This window comes from Mustela putorius, unplaced genomic scaffold (genome assembly GCF_011764305.1).
Source record: "Mustela putorius furo isolate JIRA1106 unplaced genomic scaffold, ASM1176430v1.1 tig00003898_pilon_pilon_pilon, whole genome shotgun sequence".
Classification (NCBI taxonomy): Eukaryota; Metazoa; Chordata; class Mammalia; order Carnivora; family Mustelidae; genus Mustela; species Mustela putorius.
This window is the reverse complement of record NW_025422047.1, coordinates 31,022,535-31,040,648: the sequence shown is the minus strand read 5'-3', so window position 1 is coordinate 31,040,648 and position 18,114 is coordinate 31,022,535. Positions and strand designations below refer to the sequence as shown.

The 18,114-nt window shown below is 41.8% G+C and overlaps 1 long non-coding RNA gene across 1 annotated transcript in view; it reads left to right on the top strand.

Moving 5' to 3' along the window:
* Nucleotides 1-3,159: 3,159 nt before the first annotated feature.
* The window catches only part of LOC106004039, a 35,941-nt gene continuing 20,986 nt past the window's right edge, over nucleotides 3,160-18,114 (top strand). The window contains exons 1-2 of the long non-coding RNA XR_001176877.2: nucleotides 3,160-3,385; nucleotides 8,320-8,396. This is a non-coding gene — a long non-coding RNA (uncharacterized LOC106004039). The remainder of the gene's footprint in view (nucleotides 3,386-8,319; nucleotides 8,397-18,114) is intronic.

Sequence of the window (18,114 nt, the reverse complement as noted above, 5' to 3'; positions counted from 1 at the left end):
CAACTGAGCATCCCTGAGAAATATTTTTTTTAAAGAAAGGTATTGTTAAGATAAACTAGTTAAAAAATGTTAAAAGAGGAAAGAGGAAAGGTTAAAAAAATTAGAAAAGAAAAAATAAAAAAAAAAATTAACTTTGCAAGTCTAAAGAATCATGGGGAGAAAGCCATGAATTCCATGCTTTGCTTTCCCCTCCTCTGGAATTCTGCTGTTCTCCTTGATCAGTGAGTTTGGTCTTGGTGGGATATTCTTACTGATCTTCTGGGGGACAGTCCTCTTGCTGTGATTCTTAAATGTCTTTGCCTGAGGCAGAATTGCACCACCCTTGCCAGGGGCTAGGCTAAGTAATCTGCTCGGGTTCCCTCTTGGGAGCTTTTGTTCCCTGAACACTTTCCATAGAGCTCTGGAGGATGGAATGAAAATGGCAGCCTCCCAATCTTTGGCCCAGAGGAGCCAAGAGCTAGGGGCCCCACTCCTCAGTTTGCTCTCAGAGAAAAGCACTCAATCCCTCCCGTCTCCCACATCTCCGGATGTGCTCTGAGTTCACCCGGCCTGTGACAGAGCATTTCTGTCTCTGGCATACGGCCCTGTTTGGAGTCTGCACACCCAGCAGATCCTGTCGCTCTGCTCTTCCAGTGGATGAGGGTGGGTCTCCTGGGATCTGCCACTTGTGGAGTCCCTTCTCAAAGAGCAGTGGCCCGACTCTGCCTTGGATCACGGTTTAAGGTAACCCCAAGCTGAGAGCTTACTCCTCGGCTCTGTCTCTGCATTTGGCTTTCCCCACTCTGATACCTGGCAGCTCTGCCACACTCAGACACCCCTGATCTTTCAGTGACCCCATGGGTCCTGAGACCACACTGTCCCCATGAGGGCTCCATCCCAGCTTAGCCTCTGGAGCGATGCCCCTCAATGGAGCAGACTTTTAAAAGTTCTGATTTTGTGCTCTGTTGCTCTACCACTTGCCGGGAGCCGGCCCCACCCCACACGGTCTATCTTCCCTTTGCTTTGGATTTACTTCTCCCTATGTCCTACATTTGAGAAAGTGGTAGATTTTCTGTTTCTAGAATTGTTGCTCTTCTTCTCTTCAATCTCCTATTGGGTTTGTAGGTGTTCAGAAGTTTGATAACTAACTGAACTCCTGCGACCTGATGTCATCTCAGTCTGCTCCTCCTCCGCCATCTTGACTCCTCCCCCTGCCCTTCCCACTCTTGAGATTTCCCTCCCTCCTTTGCTTTGTTTTCAGTGTTACTATGTGCTAAGGCCTAGAGATACAAAGTAAGAAGAGATAATATTCTTCTTTTCATGGAGTTTACTGTCTCTTGGGGAGAAGACAGATCATAAAGTGTTGATACTGGATAGCAATTGATAGTTGTGTCTTGATGTAAGTGTAGCTGCTAGAAGAGAGTGACTGAGTGTGGGTGTGTGTTTTAAATTTAAAGCGGGGAGAGGGACGCCTGGTTGGCTCAGTCAGTTAAGCATCTGCCTTTGGCTCAGGTTATGATTCTGGGGTCCTGGGATTGGCTCCATGTGGGGCTGGCTCCCTGCTCAGTGGGCTGTCACCTCCTGATGGGAGAAGAATGAGGCACAAACAAGTCAGCTGCAAGAGAATGGGACAGGGGGTGACAGTAGAAAATATTGTTGCCCCAAACGGCTCCTCAGTCTCATATTTATTAGAAAGTGAATAACAATCAACAAAGCCAGAGAAGATTACACATTGGCCATGAATCTTATAGATAATGTAAGAAGAAAGGCAAAATGTGTTTGGTCACGTAGTACATGACCTACAGTGAGCTAGCTCAAATGAAAGCATTGACTAACTGCTGATGCTCTCGGGAGAAGGGGAGATAACGAAAAAATGAAGCAGGCGGCATTCCGTCCTGAGCGAGTCTGGCATCCCCAGCTGCTCAGCTTCAAGACGTCTATCATTCTCTCCCCAAAGACCTGTTGCCAGTACATGTTTTTCTTAAAGCTATATCTAAGCATGCTTGGTAACTAGGTTATATAACATAGGTTATAAGGTTTTATATATATATATGTGTGTGTGTGTGTGTGTGTGTGTATAAATTATTTATTTGACAGACAGATCACAAGTAGGCAGAGAGGCAGGCAGAGAGAGAAGAGGAAGCAGGTTCCCCAATGAGCAGAGAGCCTGATGCGGGTCTCAATCCCAGGACCCTGAGATCATGACCTGAGCCAAAGGCAGAGACCTGAGCCACCCATACGCCCCTCATAGGTCATATTTTAAGTAGCACGTTGTTCTGAGGGAGGATTACAGTGGGGAGTCTGCTTCTTCCTCTCCCTCTGCCCCCTGCCCCTCCCAGCTCGTGTGTGTTCTCTCTCCCTCTCTATCTCAAATAAATAAAAAGAATCTTAAAAAAAAAAATAAAGCTCAGAGAAGCCCCAAGGAAGTGATGTTTGAGTTGAAACCTGGCCATTGAGAAGAGTTATTTTCCTGCTGGTTGATATTTGGATTGCTTTTCTTTTTATTTATTTATCTTGCTATTATAGAATTAGTGGATCCCAATGTGGGGCTTGAACTGAGGACTAACCCTGAGATGGAGAGTTGGAGCTTAACTGACTGAGCCACTCAGGTGTCCCCTGTTTATCTTGCTATTATAAACATTGGTATCATGAGCATTCTTATACATTGCTTTCTTTCTTCTTTCTTCTTCTTCTTTTTTTTTAAGATTTTATTTCTTTATTAGAGAGAGAGATTGAGAGCACAAGTGCGAGGAGGGGTAGAGGGAGAAGCAGACTCCCTGCAGACAGGGAGCCTGACTTGGGAGTCAATCCCAGAATCCTGGGATCAAGACCTGAGCCAAAGGCAGACACTTAATGACTGAGCCACCCAGGTGTGAGGTACAATTGCTTTTAAATAAAAAAGGCAAATTCCCTCTTTAATCATATTTCTGAATTGCTTACTTTGGGTTTAACATCTATGTTTTTATAAGGTACAACCACATTGGGTATTATTAATTCTTAAGGTTAACAAGAGTTGAAATACATATATAAGCAAATATATATGTATATTAATTACATATATATGACTAGCAGCTGATTAAAATTCACACCTTTATCTAAAATATTTCTAAGTACTTATCCATGATAAATTCAGACCTATGCTTTCTTAAAAAATATTAACTGACATTATAGTGGGGCTAATGGGGTACTAGAGAAGTACTTCCTGTATCAGTGATTTCATATAAAGCGATTCTTTACACAGACACACACAGGCATTCACATAGCTTCCTCCCATGCATTAAACAAAAATGCCAACCTCAGTTTCACTGTGTTTCTGTTTAAGCAGATGCTGTGTTCTATAGGAAGATGCGTGAAATTGTTGTAAAACATTCTACCAGTTATCAAGACTTACTAGAAGCATGCACAGGTTGGTTTCTGTTGCCACCACTTCCTGAGGCTGCTTGTGGAATCCATTTAGACCTTGCTCTTAGCTGCGGGACTTAATATTTGTTAGTGGTTTCCTTGAGGGCTTTGAAGTGAGAGAAACCCCTTTTGATGTGAGCTGATTCGTTTATTGGCTGCTATAGCAACGGCATCTCCTGGGGTTCCTAAAGTACTACATTTTGATTTACGTGGATTCTTCTCCCTTTCTTTACTAGGGCTTTTCCTTTCATAAAAACCAAGACTTTCATTTTTACTCATAGTGACTTTGTCATTTCCTTCACTTTCACTGAAGTCAGATCACTAATACGGGGTCTAATGTCCACTTGAAAGAATGGTCCTCTGTCCTACCCAAGCATCAACCATCATGAAAATCATCTCCTCCATTATTTTATCCGAATTTAATTAATCACTAGTTGTGCTGCAATGAGAGACATGGGAAGGCTCATTCATTCTTTTTGTTTTGGTACTGCTGTATTTTTAATTTCTTTTATCCCGGAGTCTCTGCACACCAGTGGAGACCGTTGATGGTTCCTTCCTGATAATGCTGATGAACTTCTTTTTGTTTTTAATTTAAATCTTTATTTTAATTCCACTTGGTTGACATGCAGTGTTCTATTAGTTTGCTGATCAGCTTCTAAATATCTCTGGTAGAGTTTGTCGTTTAAGCATGGAGTTTTCTCTTGAAGTCAGATTTTCCAATTTTGAACTTAAGTGTTTGTTTCTAATTCTGGATTATTTTTGGATTTTTTCAATGTACAGTTAGGGAGCGCCTGGGTGGCTCAGTCTGTTGAGTGTCTGCCTTCGGCACAGGTCATGATCCCAGGGTCCTGGGATTGAGTCCTGCATCTGGCTCTCTGCTCAGCTAGAGCCTGCTGCCCACGCACCCCCTGCCTCTGCCCCTGCTCATGCTCTTTTCTCAAAAAAAAAGAATAAAAATCTTTTAAAAAAATGTATAATTAAACAATATCATGATCATGGTCTCTGTTTGAGTACGTTAACTTTAGTAATTGTCTGGCCTAGAATATTTAAAAAAATTTTCTATTTTTACTTAAGTATGATTGCCATGTATTATAATATTAGTTTCAGGTATATGATGTAGTGATTTGGCAAGCTAAGTGTTCAGAAATATAGGAGTTTAGCAAGATGACTGACTAGAAGATATATATATATATATATATGTATATATACATATATATGCTGTATCTGTCTATCTATATATAATGGGTGAGTTGTATGGTATATGCGTTATATCTCGGTGTGGCTGCTGTATTAAAAAGAATCTGGTACTTGCTTTTGGATGAGACATGAAACCATACCTCAGTATACTGTAATTTATACAGTATACCTGTATACTTTATACTATACAGTTTGTCCATTTTTATTTATTTATTTATTAAAGATTTAATTTATTTATTTGATAGACAGAGATCACAAGTAGGCAGAGAGGCAGGCAGAGAGAGAGGAGGAAGCAGGTTCCCCACTGAGCAGAGAGCCGGATGCGGGGCTTGATCCCAGGACCCTGAGATCGTGACCTGAGCGGTAGGCAGAGGCTTAACCCACTGAGTCACCCAGGTGCCCCCAGTTTGTCCATTTAAAGCCAATTGATTTTATAAATCAATCTTATATTCAGTCATTTTGCTAGACTCTTGTATTACTATACTTTTGTCTTTTTTTTTGTAAATTTGTTTAACTTTTTTTTTTTTAAAGATTTTATTTATTTATTTGACACAGAGAGAGAGATCACAAGTAGGCAGAGAGGCAGGCAGAGAGAGAGGGAGAAAGCAGGTTCCCTGCTGAGCAGAGAGCCTGATGTGGGGCTTGATCCCAGGACCCTGAGATCACGACCTGAGCCGAAGGCAGAGGCTTACCCCACTGAGCCACCCAGGCGCCCCTACTTTTGTCTTTTTTTTTTTTTTTTTTTGGTAGACAACGCTGTCATCTGTGAATAATGGCATTTCTTTTTTCCTTTCCAATCCTTATACCTTTTATTTTTTTCTCTTACTGGACTGGTGAGAACCTCCAATAAAATGTTGAATAGAAGCAATGATTGAAGGCATTCTTGTTTGTTCCTTAACTAAAGAGTGTGCTTCTAAATTTTTTTTTTTTTAAGTCTTTCTTTAGTTGAGAGAGAGATAGAGAAAGAGTGAACTGGAGGGAGAGGGAGATAGAATTTGAAGCAGACTGTGTGTGGAGCGCAGAGCCAGTCACGGGGCTTAATCTCATGACAGCAAGAACATGACCTGAGCTGAAACCAAGATTCGGCTGTTTGACTGACTGAGCCACCCAGGCACCCCTGCTTCTAATGTTTTAAGAAATCATGTTTGCTATAGATCTTTTTTTTTAATGGATATATTTTATCCATTATGGATAAACTTTATGCTTGGCTGAAGTTTTTATAATTAATGTGTATTGAATTTAACGAAATATGTTCTCTGTTTATTAAAATGATTAGTTTCTTTTGATTAGGGAACATTATTTATAGATTTTATAAATGTTAACTCCCCTTACATTTCTGGGATATATTCAGCTAGCTTGTAGTATTGTGTGGAGAAGGGTTAACATAGCTGGCCTGACTGCTATCCTTTGAAAGTCCTTCTTACCAGGTTAGTTCTTGTCTAGCATCTGGGAACCAGGAATTTTGGGAGGGTTGTAACACCCTAACTTATAAGAACGGTTCACTATGCCTAAACTGTTTGTGTAAACAATATGATTTATGCTAAACACTTACTTTCCTTCAGAGGGCCTGGAATTTTGGTAGAGTTAGGCAGAGCGTACCTATGTGACCAGCCCCAAATAAAAACCTTGGGAACCACATTTCTAATGAGTTTCCTTGGTAGAGAGCATTTCACACATGTTGTTACAGCTTGTTATTAGGGGAGTTAAGTGTGTCCCAGTGACTCCAATAGGTGACTCTCAGAACCTTGTGCCTTGTTTCCTCTGGACTTCGCCCATGTGCCTTTCTCCTTTGCTTATTTTGCTTTGTACCCTTTCGCTGTAGTAAATCATAGCCATGAGTGTGACTATATGCTGAATCCCGTGAGTCCTCCTTCTGAACCGTTGAACCTGGGCATGGTCTTGGGAACCCTGCCCAGACACAATTATTTGTTTTATTATTTATTATTATTTTTTAATTTTTAAATAAGTTCCACACCCAGTGCAGGGCTTGAACTCATGACCCTGACATCAACTTCTGAGCTGAGATCAAGAGTAGGAGCCCCCCTCCTCTTTTTAATAGATAATTTTTTAGAATAGTTTTAGGTTCATATTATAGTTTTTCTATATTTCTGGATTTGCTTTTCATATGGAATTTTATTTTTATTTTAAGATTTTTATTTATTTTTTATTTTTTTAAAAGATTTTATTTATTTATTTGACAGACAGAGATCACAAGTAGGCAGAGAGGCAGGCAGAGAGAGAAGAGGAAGCAGGCTCCCTGAAGAGCAGAGAGCAGGGCTCAATCCCAGGACGCTGGGATCATGACCTGAGCTGAAGGCAGAGGCTTTAACCTGCTGAGCCACCCAGGTGCCCCTTATTTTAAGATTTTTTTTTATATCCAACATGGGGCTCAAACTTGCAACCCCAAGATCCAGTCATATTTTTCTACTGACTACCACCAGGTGCACTTTGGCTTGCATATTTTTAATGTTTTTATAGCTTTCTTGAGGTATAAATGATGTACAATAAGTACATATTAAAGCGTTCAATTTTATTTTCACATATGTATGTATCCATGAAACCCACCACAGTCAAGGTGTTAAATATATATACATGGATTGAGCTAGGGAGTATAATGCTGAGTTAAATAAGTCAGAGAAAGATAAATACTATATGATCTCACTCAATGTGGAATTTTAGAAGCAAAGCAGATGAGCAAAGGAAAAAAAAAGAAAGATAAACTGAGAAACAGACTCTTAACTAAAGAGAACAAATTGATGGTTACCAGAGGGGAGGTAGGTAGGGGGATGATGGAAATAGGGGATGGGGATGGATTAAAGAGTACACTTATTATGGAAAAAAAAATAAAAGAAAAACTTATCAAAGAAAAAGCAAGCCCAAGAACACTGGAACATTTACCCTAATACAAACACCTGCTACTGTCTTCTCTCTGCTTTTGGTTGGGTGGGGTGTGTTACTTCTACTTCTAGGGCTAGAACAATGCTCGCCCCCAGCCACACTCCAGATGTGGAATTTTGGCCTCTGGATTATCAGTGCCAAGTGGGGCCTGGCCTTTTTTTTTTCTCTTGATCCCGTTTCTTAGCCAGGGCTAAGTGTTTGCTGTATTAGAAGGCTTTGAGAGGATGCGCTGTGTGGGTTTGCTCACAGAAGGATTGTGGAGAGCATTGACGAGTACTTACAGATGATTCCTCTGCACAGGGGATGGAAATGTTTTGAGCTAAGGGGGAGAAAAATGGGAATGGCCTTATCACAGATCCAAGGACTTAGGAGGACGTTTTCAAGGCGAGGATGCTTGTGCTCTCGGAATCATGGTTTGTTCAGAATCCTATCTAGCAAGCAAACATTTTCTTTAGAGTACAGCCTTTGGGCTTATGGTTGGAAAACCTTTCTACCCTTTTTTCCTCTTTTATACTTATTTTATGTTTTTATTTTTCATACATTTCATTGGTCCACCTGGAAATTTATTTTGGCTTGAAGTTGTATTAAATGTACAGATTATAAAATAATACATGTATACATTAAACATATTAAGTATATACATTAAATGTATACAGTGTCAGGACACTGACATTTCATGTTTCCAATTTACCAAACCTTCTCATTATCAAAATCCTTTTTCAGTTTTTTGTTAATTCATAAAAGTCCCACACATTTTCCAAGTTCATCCCTACTTATTTTTGTTTTGTTTTGTTTTGTTTGCTATTACAAATGGGATCTTTTGTCTATTATATTTTTTAACAGGTTGTAGTTGGAGGAAAGCCATTGATTGTTGCAGACAATTGCTTGTTGGATTCTGTAACCCACCACCTTGCTGAACTGTGAGTTCTAATAATTTTGGGGGGCATTCTCTTGGGTTTTCTACCTCTCGTCTGCAAGGGGTACTTCTCTACTGGTATCTGGGATACTGCACAGCCCTGCCCCTCCACAAACACATTTTTCTTTGCTACATTTTTTTCTTCTTCCTTTCCTTGAGGCCTTTGCATTCTCGAAATTTCAATCCTTCAACTACTCAATGCAGTCTCTTCCTAAGAATTCATCCACAGTTTTCAATTGTTTCAGCCTCAATGCCAGTGGCTCCTAAGTCTGTTTTGAGCCTTGACTCTCATTCTTTTTTTTTTTTTTAAAGATTTCATTTATTTATTTGACAGAGAGAGATCACAAGTAGATGGAGAGAGAGGCAGGCAGAGAGAGAGAGAGAGAGGGAAGCAGGCTCCCCGCTGAGCAGAGAGCCTGATATGGGACTTGATCCCAGGACCCTGAGATCGTGACCCGAGCCGAAGGCAGCGGCCCAACCCACTGAGCCACCCAGGCGCCCTTGACTCTCATTCTGAATGTGCAATAGCATATTGGATTTTTCCAGGACCTTGCAAAATTTGCTTTTCTAAAGATGGACAAACTGGCTCCTCTCGAATTCCTTTATGCCAGTTGTGGTAGCCGCCTCCTAACAGTGTAGGTTTAAAATTTAAAAAAAATTTCATGGTGATTTCCTTTTTATTCATTTCACACTTGCTTTTAGTTAACAGATCTTTTATTTTATTGTATCTTTTTATTTGAGAGTGAGAATGAGAGAGAGAGAGAGAGAGAGAGAAATTGTGCAGGAGCACACAAAGGGGAAGGGACAGAAGAAGAGGGAGAAGTGCTGCTGAGTGGGAAGCCCCACATGGGGCTCTATCCCAGGGCCTCGAGATCATGACCCGAGCCAAAGGCAGGTGCTTAACCAACTGAGCCACCCAGGTGCCCCAACAAATCTTTTTTCTTCTCACTCTCAAATGGCCCTTATTCGTCTGTCTTTTCCTTCTAGTCACACTGAGTGCTGGTCATTTTCATTCCCTGTGGACCATGACAACTACCTGCCAACTGATTTTCTTTCTTCTCATCTCCCTTTCCTTCATTCGTTTGTCTGTTCTTCAGGAATTGAGCTCCTCCCATGTGCAGGGACTATTCCAGGTGCTAGGAATTGACAGGTCAGTGGCAGGGGCCTGCTGTTAACAAGTTGACAGGAGAGGAGTCAGTGAAGCAGGTAACCAGCAGTGACGGTAGTGTGTGATGGGTGCCATGGCACCCGTTTGACAGCAGGTGCCACCAGAGTATAGAAGAGAAAGGACTAGGAGCAGCTCTGTACAGGAGATCATGTTTGAGCTGAATCCTAGGGCTTTAGTGTGAATTGGTCAGAAATGCAGCCCTCGGAGGTTGTTAATTTTTCGTTTGACCAAACTCTTCTTTGGGAAACTTTTTTTTGTCTGAATGCAAGTTTTCCATCTATCTTATTATTATTATTATTATTTAAAATAGTAGACTTTAAGTTTCTTAAAATGCTGTTTTCAGATTTCATTCATCATAACCCATGTACAGGACCAAATTTCAAGCTATCAAATGACTACATTTACTAAGAAACTAAACTTCAGGTATGAATTTGCTAATTACCCCAAATACAATGCTATCTAGAGTGTTATGATGGCATTTTGGAGATCAACAAGGTTCTCATAGATTTGATGGTGTCTCAGCCCATCTACAGACCTATAATCTGACCAGTTTAGGTTGACGAGCTCATTGCAATGGGGGAGGCAATCCACCAGAGGACCAAACAAAAGATAAGCATTAATGTAAGACTTGGGGGAAGGGAGGAAATACAATTTAAATAAAGCAGTATTTTGATAGGCTAGAAGCAAAACAGACTCATGGAAAGGGGTCAGTGTTAAGTCTAAACTGTTGTGTTGTTTCCTTGGAAACCATAGGGTTTGGATGTGGAATGTTGGGTCCACAACTTCTTTTCTGAAGCTTTGCGCCTAGGTTGTAAATCAAGACTGCTTCTCTGTATCCGGCAATGGTTGTTTCCTTTTTACTGATAAAATTTTAAAAGGGAAAATTTCATTTTTTTTTTTTATAGAATTTATTTATTTGAGAGAGAGTGAGAGAACACAAGTGGGGGGTGGGGCAGAGGGAGAAGCAGACTCCCTGATGAGCAGAGAGCCTGGATGTGGGGCTCATGTGGGGCTTGATCCCTGGACTCCAGGATCATGACCTGATCCAAAGGCAGAGGCTTGACCGACTGAACCACCCAGGTGCCCCAAATAGCAAAATTTCTGATAATCTAATCTGTAAAGAGAACAAGGCTTTCAGGGAGGTAGCAAGCCATAGTCACCCAAAGGAGGGTGTTTTGATACTTGATAATGTGCCATGGGGAGAGATACTTTTCTCTTTATTTTGTGGCTGCCTTCATCTGTAACTGTTACCTTCGTCTGGACAAGGTAAGGCAGATGTTGAATTTTCATAGTCCTGCCCAGCTTTGGTTTTTTCACTGCTCCTTTGACAATAAAGCAGGATCTGTGGACAAAAGGCAGAGGGGTCTGATGAAGGCAGGTGCTCCTCGGTGAAGCCTGGGCTTGGAGGCTGCTGCTGCCAGCATCAGCTGCTGAGCTCGCCGTTGTAAGGAATTGTGTGGAATCATCTGCTCTGTATTTGGGCTGTGAGCTTCTTGAGAGCTGAGCCTTTGAAAGAGTCCCTTTGTACGGCTGGTTTCCGGCACATGACATTGAGCGAACTCACACGTGAGTCATCAGGATTGCTCACCTCCAAGTTTTTCCCAATCTGTCTGTCACTCTTTCAACAATCCCAAGGACCGCAAGAGAGCTTTTGACTCCCCGTGTTGCTTAATCGGTGAGGACAGAGGATAGGCGAGTCATTTGCTTATGTGTCAAAAGCAAGTAAGCCAGAGTCTTCATGCAGGGCCTTACGTCATATTCTGAGCTTCTTGCAGAATCTCTGGCCCCGGCCTTTAAAAACACCTCCTGTCCTTTAGCTGTGGGGGCTGGACCCCAGCACAGACTTCTGGCTTGAGCTGCCCCGGGGAAGTGTGATTTCACGCTCTCCTGGAACAATGCAAATACATAAGCAGCAGTCATGGCTTTGTCAATTCTCAGAGTTTAAAAGGAGCGGTATCATATTTACATGAACTCTTAGCCTCTTAAACCACCCTCACTGGGTGTGTAAGCTGTCTGTATTGTAGGAGCGAGCAGTCAACATGAGTCACTTTAAAAAAAAAAATTTTTTTTCCACAATAATCTCTACACCCAGTGTGGGCCTCAAACTCAGATGCCCTTCCCACTGAGCCAGCCAGGCACCCCTAACAGGAGTCATTTTACAGGCCCTCAAACCAAATCACTTCTTCTTGGGTTTTTATTTTATTTATTTTTTAAAAAATTACTTATTTATTTATTTTAAAGATTTTATTTATTTATTTGACAGGAAGAGATCACAAGTAGGTAGAGGCAGGCAGAGAGAGAGGGGGAAGCAGGCTCCCTGCTGAGCAGAGAGCCCTGTGTGGGACTCCATCCCAGGACCCTGAGATCATGACCTGAGCTGAAGACAGCGACTTAACCCACTGAGCTACTCAAGCGCCCCTATTTTTTAATTTTTAAAGATTTTACTTACTTATTTATTTTGGCAGAGACAGAGAGAGCAACAAGCAGGGGGAGTGACAGGCAGAGGAACAGGGAGAAGCAGGCTCCTCGCTAACCAGGGAGCCCAAGGCGGGGCTTGATCTCAGGACCCTGGGATTGTGACCTGAGCGAAGGCAGACACTTAACTAACTGAGCCACCCAGATGCCCCATCCTTCAGTTTTTAAATTGTCAGATGGGGTGTGCTTAACCCAGGGCCCCTAGCAATGCAGAAATGCCAGTTTTCATGAGGCTCCAGGTACTAGGACTGGAGAAATCTTTCTAATTTTACTGTAGTATGCTGCTTTATGAAGTACCTGCAGCTTTCCAGTTTCAGCTTTTGGTTCAGAATGATTTTATCAAATCAAATATCGTAGCCCCTGCTTATTAACCATGTGCATCTGTAATGCACATAATACACCCGTTGCCAAGGCAGTTTTCTGCTATATAATAACATGATAAATAATTCATAGGAAGGATTGTCATCTGTCAAAATATACTTTGTGCCTTTGTTAGCTTTTACCTGGAGATCTCAAGAGAGATTTGTACAGATGCTCTAGACTTGCATGAAAAGTGTCCTTTGTCAATGTGTCCTGAATACAAGAATGATCTCTGTCTTTATTTTTTTTTAAAAGATTTTATTTATTTATTTGACAGACAGAGATTACAAGTAGGCAGAGAGGCAGGCAGAGAGAGAAGGGGAAGCAGGTTCTCCGCTGAGCAGAGAGCCCTATGTGGGGCTTGGTCCCAGGACCCTGGGTCCATGACCTGAGCTGAAGGCACAGGCTTTAACCCACTGAGCCACCCAGTCTCCCCTGATCTCTGTCTTTAGATAATGTCTAAAATTTTGTCCTTTATCATTGCAAATCTTGAAGTTAAAAAAAAAAATTGGGGGGAACTTTTTAGTTTTAGTTTTTATCAAGTTAATACAGATACTGTTTTAAGAATAATACTAATGTACAAAAACAGTGTTTCTCTCCTCTAGCTATGCTGCTTCTGTCTAGAGACGTCTCCTTCCAATTTAGTTGTTTTTTTTTTCCGGTATTTACTCTATATAATATGCTTATACCATGGATTCTGGATTCATCAACTTTAGGTAATAGTGTTTATTTTCTGTCTGGTCAACAAAGACCTAGAGCAACAAAGACATCTCTCCCACCCACCATCCTGTTTGTGTAGGTATGTGCATGCGCGCTTTCTCTAAAATAAATAATAAAATCTTATGTTTTTTTTTTTTTTTGTGTGTGTGTGGGGGGGAAGGGGCAGAGGGAGAGGGAGAGGGGGAGAGAGAATGTTAAGCAGGCTCTACATCCAGTATGGAGTCCTATGCAGGGCTTGAGATTGTGACCTGAGCCGAAATGGTCCGCTTAACCCACTGAGCCACCCAGGTGACCCTAAAGATAAAAATCTTAAAACCTAAAAATTACCTTTATTCATTTGCTTAATTTTCTTGACCTTTAACTAAGCAAGTCTTCCCACACCTTTAACTGCTTTTAAGTGAATCATTCCATGTGGTCAAACCTGACAGATAAACTGTCCCTTCCAGGTTTCCTAGAAACTATATTCCTGGAATCCTTGATCTTACTCTACCTCTCTCTGGTTCTGCCATACACTTGCCATTCTGGGACTTCCCTTTTGCCATAATATGGGAAATTCTCTTTGTTTCTCTCCTTTGTTGAACCTTGCTTCTGGGATTCTAGGACTTAATCATTTTTGGCTTAATCCCTCTTTTTTTTTTTTTTTTGCTAGAGCATATCTTTTAATACCTGAGAAAGGGTATATGGGACCTAAGAGATAGGTCCCATGTAAGAAAGTTTGGCCAGTTAAGAATTTTGATGAGAGGAGCACCCAGATGGCTCAGTGGGTTAAGCATCTGCCTTTGGCTCTGTCATGATCCCAGGGTTCTGAGATGGAGCCCTATGTCAGGCTCCCTGCTCAGTGGAGAGTCTGCTTCTCCGTCTCCCTGTGCCCCCCACCCCCTTCTTCTTCTGGCTTGTGCTTTCTCTCTCTCGCTTCTCTTGCTCACTCTCTCTAAAATAAATATTTCAAAATAATTTTGATGAGAGGGGCACCTGGGTGGCTCAGTGGGTTGAGCCTCTGCCTTCGGCTCAGGTCATGGTCTCAGGGTCCTGGGATGGAGCCCCACGTCAGGCTCTCGGCTTGGTGGGGAGCCTGCTTCCCCCTCTCTCTCTGCCTGCCTGCTTGTGATCTCTTTCTCTGTCTCTTAAAAAAATAATTTTGATAAGAAATAATGGTCACTAAATATTTTGAAGACATTGTTGTCTGTACTCTAGTATCTGGGGTTGCTATCAGAGGCCATTTTGATTTCTTTGTACGTGATGGTGCAGATACTGTGAGATCCCATTTGTAATCCCTCCACTAGCCCCTTTCCCTACATGTTTTTTTTTTTTTTTTTAAGATTTATTTATTTATTTATTTTACAGAGATCACAAGTAGGCAGAGAGGCAGGCAGAGAGAGAGGAGGAAGGAGAGGAGGAAGCAGGCTCCCTGCCGAGCAGAGAGCCTGATGTGGGGCTCGATCCATCATGACCTGAGCCGAAGGCAGAGGCTTTAACCCACTGAGCCACCCAGGCACCCCTCTTTCCCTACATGTTAAACATTTCTCCCTGTACACGTTGGAGCAGCTCTGCCCCAGGGCTTTCTCTAGGCCTTGGAGCTCGCAATGCCCATGCCCACCAGCTGATAAAGTGCCAGGCAGCTTCTGAGTAGCCTGCAACCAGTGATTACAGGAGTGGGTGGTTAGTACCCCTGGGGTAGGACAGCTCTGAAATGTGTTCTGCACTGTCTCCAAAACGTCCCTTGTGGGACAGAGTTGTCTACTTTCTCTATCGTACTACTTCCCTACTAAGGTTTCTTTGAGGTCATCTCCTAAATAAACTACTTGTATTCAGGTTCAAGGTGTTCTTCTGGAGATACACAACCTATGAGAGCCTGTATTCTACCCCTCTTCTTTTTCCCATGATATTCTGAGATTTCACAGTAATGTGCCTTTACTCCATAGAGTGGTTACTCAGGTGCCCGTTCAGTCTGGATCTTCAGTTGTAGAACTGTTTCTTTATAATTTCCCTCCCACTAGGCTCTCTTCTCTTTTAGAATCTCTTGTCAGATGTAGGACCTTTTAGATTTATTCTTATTCTCTGACGTTTGCTTTAGAAGATGAATGGATAAAAATCTGTTCATCTGTTTGTCTTTATTCCAGCCAGGATAAGTATCATCCATCTCTTTTTTATTCAAAAAATTTTTAGGGGCACCTGGGTGTCTCAGTTGTTAAGTGTCTGCCTTAGGCTTGGATCATGATCCCAAGGTGTTGAGATTGAGCCCCGCACCAGGCTCCCTGCCTGTTGAGTTCCCTCTCTAGCTGTGTTTCTCTCTGTCAACTAAATAAATAAACTCTTAAAAAGAAAAAGAAATGTTTAACATATTTTTATTATGTTCAGTTAGCCACCATGTAGAAGATCCATTGTCCATCTCTTTGTCATTTCGTTTTTTTCTGGGAGATTTTCTCAACTTAATCTTCTAGTACACTCACGTTGCTTTCTGTTTTATACCTTAGTGCCTTGCGCAGTATTGGTAGGTATTCTATAACAACCATCACCATAACAACAGAGATGCTTTGGTCAGCTGAGTTTGGGACACATTGGGTTGAACAGAGGACTTCTAAGAGCAGCTTGTGTGCTAATGTGCATTAAAGCTCTCCAAGAAGGAGCCCCACCCCTTTCTTTTGAGAATACCAGTATTCCTTAGAACATGTTGGGCAATCCTGGACCTGGTCATTTCAATAACTTCCTAATGGGGTTTGTCCTATCTCCATCTCTCTTATCCTAAGTCCACGATTTATATTGTTGCCACAATTTCATTTCTAACTCAGAGCCAATCTTGGCACTTCGGTTCTCAGAAAGCCTCTCCATTTTCATGAAAAATACAGTCCATACTCAAGATCTTTGAGACTTTCTATGTTTTGACTGTAATAGGTTTTCCTGCTCATTCTTCCACCATTTTCCTTATGCATCTGCACATTTCAGCCAAATTAATCACGAGTTTTACTTGGGCTCACAGAGTAACTTAAAGGTCCTGTTCCTTTCTTCCTTTACCCAGAATGCTCTTCCCTTACCTCCCATTATCTTCCATGAAGCCCTCTGTGATCTCTTTTTTTTAAAGTAGATTTCATTTATTTGCCAGAGAGAGACACAGCGAGAGAGGGAACACAAACAGGATGCATGGGAGAGGGAGAAGCAGGCTTCTCGCTGAGCAGGGAGCCCGACGTGGGGCTCAATTACAGGACCCTGGGATCACAACCTGAGCTGAAGGCAGCTGCTTAACGACTGAGCCACCCAGGAACCCTGCCCTCTGTGATCTCTTTTGTCATTTGCCACACATGTTGGAATGACTTACTCCCTTTTCTGGGCTTCCATTTTGTGATTCTGTCAGCCCTTTGCAGTTAGACTTTGTTGTCTCTCTGGTGGAGTCTCAGGGCAAGATACTGTCTTGCTCATCTCATAATTCTTGTGTTGGGTACTCAATAAAAACTCATTCTTAAAGAATTAGAAATGGAAGGTTACCTGTGTGGCTGAGTCAGTTAAGTGTCTGCTTTTGGCTCTGGTCATGTTCTCAGGGTCCTGAGATCGAGCCCCACATTGGGCTTCCTGATGAGCGGGGTCTGCTTGTCCCTCTCCCTCTGCCCCTCCCGACTTGTGTTTATTCTCTTTCCCTTCATCTCTCAAATAAAATATAAAAAAAAAAAAGAAATGAGAGTACTCTTTGTGGATCTAATGTTATACAATAAGAGGTTGTTATACTTAACCTTATTGAGGAGTTGATTTCTCAGTTTCTAGATTAGCTGGGTACCTTATTAATTTTTCCTCATTTCAGTGGCTTCTTAGCAGCTTCATCTCTTCCAGATCAGGGTGAAAAGGAACTTAGAATGAGATTACTATCCGATTTCGCTGCTGTTTAGCAATTTTTTTTTTTTAAAGATTTTATTTATTTATTTGTCAGAGAGAGAGAGAGGGAGAGCGAGCAAGCACAGGCAGACAGAATGGCAGGCAGAGGCAGAGGGAGAAGCAGGCTCCCTGCCGAGCAAGGAGCCCAATGCGGACTCGATCCCAGGACGCTGGGATCATGACCTGAGCCGAAGGCAGCCGCTTAACCAACTGAGCCACCCAGGCATCCCTGCTGTTTAGCAATTTTTAAAAATGTAAGTATTGGGGTGCCTGGGTGGCTCGGTGGGTTAAGGCCTCTGCCTTCGGCTCAGGTCATGATCCCAGGGTTCTGGGATGGAGCTCCGCATCTGGCTCTCTGCTCAGCAGGGAGCCTGCTTCCTCCTCTCTCTCTGCCTGCTTCTCTGCCTACTTGTGATCTCTGCCTGTCAAATAAATAAATAAATAAATAAAATCTTAAAAAAAATAAATTAATTAAAATAAAATAAAATAAAATATAATTTGAAAAAAAAGTAAGTATTTAATTGGAAAAAAGATTGAACTTGGTGTTTTAGATTCCATTAACTTTATTCACAAATTCCTACCCCTCACTTGTACCACTTATCAAGATCTAATTGTATGTTGCCAGATGCATCTTTTATTTATTTATTTATTTATTTATTTATTTTTTAAAGATTTTATTTATTTATTTGACAGAGAGAAATCACAAGTAGATGGAGAGGCAGGCAGAGAGAGAGAGAGAGAAGCAGGCTCTCTGCCGAGCAGAGAGCCCGATGCGGGACTCGATCCCAGGACCCTGAGATCACGACCTGAGCCGAAGGCAGGGGCTCAACCCACTGAGCCACCCAGGCGCCCACATCTTTTATTTATTAAGCTACTGAGATGCCAACCTCAAACTCTTTCTCATTGATGCCCTAACCTGGTAGAACACTGTGATACTAAGGCCTAAAAGGAAACTAAAATTAGCTAGACTTAATTTTTTAAAATGATGGTAAAATTTCAGTGTCATAAATGAAAACATCCACAAAATCTAATCCTGATGGATAAATCCATGCGGTCAACTTTGAAGTAGAAGATTCATCAGGAGAAGATTTTATGCTAATTCAAAATATAAAAACAGGCGTGCCTGGGTGGCTCAGTG